This window comes from Xiphophorus couchianus, chromosome 21 (genome assembly GCF_001444195.1).
Source record: "Xiphophorus couchianus chromosome 21, X_couchianus-1.0, whole genome shotgun sequence".
In the NCBI taxonomy this organism is placed as follows: domain Eukaryota; kingdom Metazoa; phylum Chordata; class Actinopteri; order Cyprinodontiformes; family Poeciliidae; genus Xiphophorus; species Xiphophorus couchianus.
The window spans coordinates 19,622,078-19,630,145 of NC_040248.1; the positions used below are offsets into that span (position 1 = coordinate 19,622,078).

Here is an 8,068-nt window from a genome sequence, read left to right on the forward strand (position 1 = left end):
AGAGTACCTCTGGCAACGTGGGAACTGAGGGCCAGTAGATCTGGAGCACGTGGAGAGCACATGGGAACCACACAACTGTATCCTTCCTGAACCGCTGTTTCTTCGGATCGCTTTAAGGTCCTTCTGAACAAAGGACGACGTATTGCCCGGATTCATCTGTGTAAAATCACGATTACACAAGGTACTGATTTGTACTTTAATATTTTGCTCATTGAGTGAAGAGGCTCTGCACTGTTGAGTCGGTGGGATTCCTACATGCATGAGCATCTGAACAGGCCTGCAACGTAGAGTATATTTTCTGCCGGCATTAGGTTAGGTTTTTACAATAGTGGGTTATATAACTGGTGTTTACACTGTATATGCAGATTCATTGTACTGTTGGAACAATGCTCTGTTTTGCCTGGAACCCAAAAACCTGCCATTTCCTTATTTTATTATTATTTTTGCCTAATTAAAAAAGGGTTACTGAGTCTACTTTACACAGTGTGTAGTGTAATTTACTGTAGTAGTGTTCAAATGCTGATTGATCCAAAAGTATTAGAGAGATTCAAATTAAATAGTAGAGAGTATACTGAAGTAAAGAACCCAAAGCTCACTTATTTACTAATATTGCCTAAGTGAGGGCTACATCTGTTTAATCTATTTTAGTTCTTTGGTGTTTCCCTTAAGGAGTTAAAAAAAAACAATAACAGCAAAACAACAACACAGCAGAACAATTCAGCAAGGACAGGTCAAACTGTGCTTCAGATTGATGTCTTGTTTCCTCCGATGATCCAACAGTTAATTCTGTTTCAGTGACCCACTGCTAATGCGCACAACAACATAGGCAGGTCATACCAAGTTGCGGGGTTGGCAATGTCCAGCAGAAGGTGTAGCTCCTACTAGATGGTCATTAAGCTCCCGGGTTGGCTCGCCATCTCGTTCTCCTTAGGAAGATCCTAAGGAGATCATCGGATCATCATTCAGTGATGATCCGAGACTCCTTAGTCCAAATCCCAGTCGAATGAAAAAAAAATAAAAAAACAAAACAACAACAACAACAACAACAAAAAAAGCCTGTTGCCAACAAAGAGCGACAGTTAGCAACAGTTCGCTCCTCTGCTGATAAGCCGTTAAATTTCGGTTGACAAGAGCGACTGTTAGCTTCAGTGGATCAGCTGTTACTCCTGCTGACTTTCAGTTGGCTTGCTGTTAGCACCAAGAGCAACAGCCAACGCCTCCGCTGATCAGCCTCCGCTTCAGCTTTCCATTTAAATTAAATAAATGTTTACATTATCTAAAAAAACAAAAGAACAAAATACACTTCCAACTCACCAAGTCCAGTTTCACAACACACAAAAGATGATCCCGAACACAGTCAGGGTGAGGAAAAAAAATAATGCGAAAAGCTCCTTCTCAAGAAATAAGACAAAACAAAACAAAAACTCGTCTTAGACAAGTCAGCTACGAGTGGTCTCTTATCTGTCTCTCTTTTTCTTTTTTCCAGCACAATCCCGTTTGCTTCTGCGCTCTCTGCTTGCTTTTCGCTCTCTGCTTCTTCTCTCTCTCACGTCAGAGAACGCAGCAACCCGATTGGCTGAATTTAGTCACATGGATTACACATAAATGTAATCCTTCAGAATAAGAGAGGTTGCTGACAAAGCAAAACTGGTTTATACAGTTTCTCTAATCAATTAAAATATCAAAAAATCAAAATACAGCAATTTTAATGTCTCTAATTGTTGCTCTTTTTATGTATATATATATATATATATATATAAATATATTTAACAATTTTAAGATCGATTAATTCCCTATTTATTCTCCTATTTATTTATTTCCTATTTATCTAATTTACTATTATTTTTATGAAGAGGCTATTTCAACCTGGGTTACACCCTCCCCACTTAAATCTATGCAAGTCCGTTTTGCATACTATCCAAATTAAACTAACTGGATCTCAGGGATTTCAATAGAACTTGTGACAGCTTCACTTAAACTTTGGAACAGGGATTGAACTACACTGACAAGAGTCTTCCCTAATTTTGGGTAGGTTAAGAATTTTGGTTTTGTTTTCTGTTGGGAAGGTCTTTTAGCAGCTTGCTCTGTCTCAGGGTCATGTCCTTTGTCCTCATTGGTCATAGGTTCGGTCCCATTCACTTCAGTCTGAGTCACTTCCATAGTATTATCTTGACTAAGGTCTGAAGCATTTCCCATCTCATCAAGGTGAGTTTCTGGTAACCTGACTATTTTAGGTTCAGATACACTCAGTGTTTCCACCGAGTTGTCCATTTCAGGTAAGTTGTCCATTTTTTTTATATTGTTGTCTGCTGACACATTATCAGGTAATGTGTTTTGTTCTGGGACATGAGTATGGTCTGATTTAAGCTGCTCAACAACAGGTTTCAGATAAGTTTTAGAACGAACGACAACCTTGTATTCTTCAACCACCCTAGAAATTTCTTGCAGAGGGCCGGGAGTGTTATACAAAGGATAGTTGTCTTCCCCCTCTGAGTTGTACTCAATTTCAGGTTCATCATGATCAGTAGTGTGGTATTGGTGTGTTTTTGAGCGGCTGGAATTCTCCTGGACCACAGCAGGATTCTCAGGGACAGCTGGCAAGAACCCGCAAGGTAACAAAAGGTCTCTGTGGAGAGTTCTGGTCGGACCATCCTGGTTCTCAGGTTTAACTGTATATACAGGTAAGTTGTCTTTTTGATTTACAACTACGTGGACAACGGATTCCCACCTGTCTGATAACTTGTGTTTACCCCTAATCCTAACATTCCTTACCAACACACGATCACCAACATCCAAGACAGATTCGGTTACATGTTGGTCATATCTGATTTTGTTCCGTTCAGCCACTTTAGCAGCATTTTTACTAGCCAGTTGGTAACTCTCTCGAAGGTGAGATTTTAGAGCTTGGACATCATGGGCGTAGGTTTGGGTATGGACGGTCGTGACATGTCACGAGCAATATTCAAGGGATATAAAATAGTCCCGACCAAATTTTGCCATATAAATAAAAAAAAAGAACATATGTATTTTTTAACAAAAACAAAATAAATAAACGAAAATCTACATTGATTAGTTTAATATTTCAATATACTACGCAGTGGTAGCATTCATTTTAAATGCTGGTGAGTTGGTGAGTAAGTTGTAAGGTCCCACCAAAACGTAGACCAAACCTACGCCCTTGTTGGACATACTGCGAGTGGGATTGTTGCTGGCGATGACTCAAAGTAACCTTAAAAGCAAGGTCTATGGGTAATCTAGGCTGCCTACCAAACATTAACTCGTATGGTGTAAACCCAGTACTTTCATGTTTGGTACAGTTGTACGCATGTACAAGGGGCTTCACGAAGTCACGCCAATGTTTTTTTTTCTCATCGGTGAGTGTACCCAGCATGTTTAATAAGGTTCTATTAAATCTCTCTACTGGGTTTCCCCTGGGGTGGTAGGGTGATGTTCTGACTTTCTGTATTCCGGCTAGGTTACATAGCTCTTTAATAGTTTTTGATTCAAAGTCTGCTCCTTGATCGCTGTGCAATTTTTCTGGAAAGCCATAGTGGATGATAAAGTTTTCCCACAGGGCTTTTGCTACAGTACGAGCCTTTTGGTTCGGTGTAGGAATTGCTACAGCATACTTTGTAAAGAAATCAGTGATAACAAGGACATCTTTAGTATTGCTGCGATCTGGTTCGATTGTCAAAAAGTCAATGCACAGTAACTCGAGAGGTCTGGTTACTTGAATGTTTACTAGAGGCGCTGCCTTCTCCGGCAGAGTCTTTCTGCAAACACACCGGCTACAAGTTTTGATTTTTTGATCAATATCTGAGGCCATTTTTGGCCAGAAAAATCTGGTTCGGATCAAATCAAGGGTTCGGTCAAAGCCAAGATGACCCATGTCATCGTGGAGGCTTTTCAACACCATAGATCTGAGGCTTTCAGGGAGAATAAGTTGATACTGGATTTCTTCACCTACTTGCCTTTTTCTGTACAAAATCCCATTCTGCAGCTCAAGTTTGTTCAGCTCACGCAGAAAGATGGAAAGTTGTAGAATTTCTTCTCGCACCACAGGAGATGGTGTTTCACCTGTTTCCAGCTGATGTATGATTTCATTGATAGCAGGATCGCTTCTTTGACTTTGACTCAATTCTTCTTCTGACATGCTTGGGATGACAGGAAAAACGCTGCACTGATCAAAACTGTCAGGGACCGCGTTAGCAGTCATAGACAGAGATGTTACAAGGGGACAGGTAAGATCATAAAGATCTGCATCAAAAGACTGAAATACTAGATGTTTTTCACAGATTGCATTTACAGCACAAGAAGGAACATGAGTGAAAGGATCTGTGCCAGGTAAGTGATGTTGTACAAATTGGCGAATTCGCTCCTGTTCTTTCAGGGAGACGAGATCATTTACTGGTTCAGGATGTGGGCGGTGAGACAAACCGTCTGCATCCGTATTCTGTTGACATCCTCATCAGCCTCCGTATCGGCAATACCGCAGACAATGACCGAGTTCGGGACCTTGACGTTTTCTCTGTTGACTATTTCCATATTTTCTATTCTTGCTGAACTTGGCTTTTTTTTTTTTTTTTTTTTTTGACCAGGGTTAGAAATAAATTTTATGCTTCTATTTTCTCCTGGCTGGCTCACCACTTTCTGTAACACTCACTATGTGTTTACAGTTAATGAACTCGTAATAAAACCAGAGCTAGGTTCGGCTACTGGAGTAGTGAGAAGTGTATTTTGAATTAATGACCACAGACCCAAAAAATTAAGTTAAAAAACAGCTGGCTTATTATTTGTTGAAAGAACAATAAAAGAATAAACAACAACAATGTTATACAATTAACACAAAATGACACAATTTCCAGAAGAAAATAGTTTCCAGTTTCTTTCAGAATATTTTATAAATCTAAATTAAGGATACTATTTATTTTACCTAGGTTATAGTTCTATTTAAGTTCTAGTTGATACTATTTATCTGTTTTAATTTACAGTTTGTTCTAATCTGTTTAATCTATTTTAGTTCTTTGGTGTTCCCTTAAGGAGTTAAAAAAAAACAATAACAGCAAAACAACAACACAGCAGAACAATTCAGCAAGGACAGGTCAAACTGTGCTTCAGATTGATGTCTTGTTTCCTCCGATGATCCAACAGTTAATTCTGTTTCAGTGACCCACTGCTAATGCGCACAACAACATAGGCAGGTCATACCAAGTTGCGGGGTTGGCAATGTCCAGCAGAAGGTGTAGCTCCTACTAGATGGTCATTAAGCTCCCGGGTTGGCTCGCCATCTCGTTCTCCTTAGGAAGATCCAATTCAGTGATGATCCGAGACTCCTTAGTCCAAATCCCAGCCGAACGAAAAAAACCAAAACAACAACAACAACAAAAAAAGCCTGTTGCCAACAAAGAGCGACAGTTAGCAACAGTTCGCTCCTCTGCTGATAAGCCGTTAAATTTCTGTTAGCTTCAGTGGATCAGCTGTTACTCCTGCTGACTTTCAGTTGGCTTGCTGTTAGCACCAAGAGCAACAGCCAACGCCTCCGCTGATCAGCCTCCGCTTCAGCTTTCCATTTAAATTAAATAAATGTTTACATTATCTAAAAAAACAAAAGAACAAAATACACTTCCAACTCACCAAGTCCAGTTTCACAACACACAAAAGATGATCCCGAACACAGTCAGGGTGAGGAAAAAAAATAATGCGAAAAGCTCCTTCTCAAGAAATAAGACAAAACAAAACAAAAACTCGTCTTAGACAGCAAGTCAGCTACGAGTGGTCAATTTCCAGTGTTGGGTAAGTTACTTTAAAAATGTAATCCGTTACAGTTACAAGTTACCTTGTTTAAAATGTAATTGTAGTGTAACTTTTTCGATTACTTTGAAAAAGTAATGTAACTAATTACTTTTGATTACTTTTTGATTACTTTGAGGTTTTAATGAGTATTGACCCATGTTCAACATTTAATTTTTGAGAACTGAGTGGGAACCTTAAAAGAGCACTAAACTGTCCGGGTTTTCCCACAGTAAAATATGGTCACCCTACCACAAGCTAATGACTACTATTTAGCTAAGCTTAGCATTGATGCTAATTTTTAGCATCAGAACGCTGGGTCCAAACCAACGGGCACACTTTGGCCCCAGTTAAATTTCTTCAGGAATTTTCTAGTTTACTTTATGTTCATCATGAAAAACACAACACTAGCACATTGCATACAATGTCTCATGGGAAAGAATAGATTCCAACGTTTGTCATGCATCAACACCAAACAGTCAAATATTCGTAAAACAATACGCTTCGTCTATCAGTGAGTTGCACTTACCTCTAAATGTTTCCTCAGGTTTCACAAAGATTGCTTCGACGTGGACAAGTTCTTGATAGCCGGCAAACACTTCTTGCATTGCACGGTTAAATTTGAGCCATTTTCACATGTGTAAATGAAATGCTCTTTATATTTCCAGTGCTGGAAGGCTGCCATTTTTGATGCGCTGCTTGAGCTGAAATGGAACCGTCCGCTCGCTTGCTGTTCCTCCAGGAGGCTCCACCAGCACAGGATGGAACATCAGAGTGGCATTGCGGCTGGCAAATATGATAGAGACAAGGAGCCGTAGCGAGAAACGGCGATATAGGGCGCAAAGCAATAAAAATATCATTACATATTTTGCAAAGGTTTTTGTTCATATTTTTTTTTAAATGTAACTAAATTTGTAATTCTTAATATTTTCGAAAGTAACTGTAACTGAATTACATATTTTCTCATTGTAACTGTAACAAATTACAGTTACTCTTTTTTTGTAATTAAATTACGTAACGTCGTTACATGTAATCCGTTAATACCCAACACCGGTGATAGACAAAACATAAGTCTGTAGCAGAACTAAAAAAAAATTTAAATCAAAAACTACAATTAGTGAGGAGAACTGGGATGAATCCTTCAAATAATAAAAGACGTCACCTAAGCCTACATTATTGTCGGCATCATAAAAATAGCTGAGCATGGTGATAAACGTAGACATAGCTGTAATGGGCCAGGAAGATACTGTTTTAAACTGTACCGATACTAATCGAGGACTAATAGTAGCTTAGCTAACGTAGACATGAGCTATTGCTAACATAGAAGGGCGAGAACTTTGGGTCGAACTACTTGAAAAGTAAAACTTAATCTGAAATAATCTAAAAAATACGCATTACAACGGTCAGTAAAACGTGCAAATTTTAACATCCACTTACTTCGGATGGTAAACCACGAACATGATCACTCGGCTGACCCGCCATTCTCTTGTTTCTTCTCTCAGTTTGAATGAAGGCTTTTCCCAGTCAGAGCGGAATAAACTTCCACCACCTAGTGGTCGAATTTTTTACCCAAGTAATTACAGTTGTATAGGTCCCAAATGCGGATTCATATATAAACAATCTTATAGTATTAAAAAGTAGACGTGGGTGTAATGACATATGTATTTTTCTCTCACAAAAATATGTCTAAGCCACGAGACAAGTAAAGAGAGAAATACGTATTGAACTATGGAAAAAAGAAACAGTTCCGAAGAAAACTCAGATGTCCCAGCTTTTACTAGCATGTAAACGCACCATCTACACACAAATCTTGGAGCTTCCACCGAGGCGTGAAATGAGTCTCAAAAATAGTTGTGCACTCGTAACCGGATTTGTGTGTAACTGCAGTTTTGCGTGTGCGTACCAGGTGATTTGTGTGTACTTTTTCAACATGTATTTTATTTTTAAGGTTTACAAATCCTGAAACGCACGCACAAATCTTTTTACGCACACACAAATCTTTTTAAGCACGCACAAATCCTGTTACGCACACACAAATCTTTCTGACACTATTTTCACTCCATATCTGTATTACTTTATCTTTCTCTCTGTAGTTAGAGAACCTGACGATGATTGATCGTGGAGGGGCCGAGTCTTTAGGTTTCATATTAAGCTACCGGTGGGCCCTCTCTATATCAAGATTCATATCTTGTGGTAATTTGAGTGAAGTGCGCATCAAATCAGTCACGAAGGAAATCATGTCGTTCTTTTCTTCTCCTTCAGGTATCCCATTGATCAT

At 39.1% G+C, this 8,068-nt stretch overlaps 1 long non-coding RNA gene across 1 annotated transcript; it reads left to right on the top strand.

Moving 5' to 3' along the window:
* Positions 1-4,884: 4,884 nt before the first annotated feature.
* LOC114137100 (uncharacterized) lies at positions 4,885-6,654 on the top strand. The gene is made up of 2 exons (XR_003593943.1): positions 4,885-5,793; positions 6,459-6,654. It is a non-coding gene; the product is annotated as an uncharacterized LOC114137100 (long non-coding RNA).
* The last annotated feature ends 1,414 nt before the right edge of the window (positions 6,655-8,068 follow it).